The sequence below is a fragment of the Galeopterus variegatus genome, unplaced genomic scaffold (assembly GCF_000696425.1).
Source record: "Galeopterus variegatus unplaced genomic scaffold, G_variegatus-3.0.2 Scaffold18583, whole genome shotgun sequence".
Taxonomy (NCBI): domain Eukaryota; kingdom Metazoa; phylum Chordata; class Mammalia; order Dermoptera; family Cynocephalidae; genus Galeopterus; species Galeopterus variegatus.
In genome coordinates, this window is record NW_007744694.1 from 20,542 (window position 1) to 21,298 (window position 757).

Genomic DNA, 757 nt, shown 5'->3' on the forward strand with positions numbered 1-757 from the left:
TTTTTCCTTTTTTTGTCTTTTTTCATGACCGGCAACGGATCGCAACCCTCAGTGTCACACCTGTATCGGACCGGGACCGGCAACGGAATCGCAACCCTCGGTGTTGCCCCCGCACCTCGCTCCGCCAGTGAGCGGCCGGTCTGTATGTGGGATCCGAACCCTCGGTGGGAGCGCTGCCGCGCTTCCCAAGCGGTGCACTGTAGCAGTGCGCCACCGGGCCGGCCCTCAACACAACTTCCCAATGTCACATTTCTAATTGGGTGGGAATCCAGGACAGAAATCTCAGTTTTCAAAACTTGGTGTTCTCTTCATTCTGTCACTTCCAACCTTTCAACACTGTACACATAAAAATACATATAGCAATTGAAAGTAGAATAAAACCAAAAAGATTTCCATCAAGATCCTTTAAAAGACTGAGTTCCTGTAATCCATTTTAAATGATTCCATTCAGAGCACATACTGGCAGCTAGCCAGTATGGGATCCAAACCCTTGACCTTGGTATTATCAGCACCACACTCCAACCAACTGAGCAACTGGACAGCCAGAGCACACAATTCTTACAGGAACTATAGGAATTTATCTATTATCTAAACTGAGGCACCCCTATAAAATTTATCTCTGCTTTGTCACAAATAATAGTTTTGTTCTCATAAACACTTCTCTATCCTAAAGTATATATTATTACAACACTGAAACTAAGTTTATAGGCCTTTAGCAAAAACATTTGTGGTTCAGGTTAATCACACCTGTTTTTTT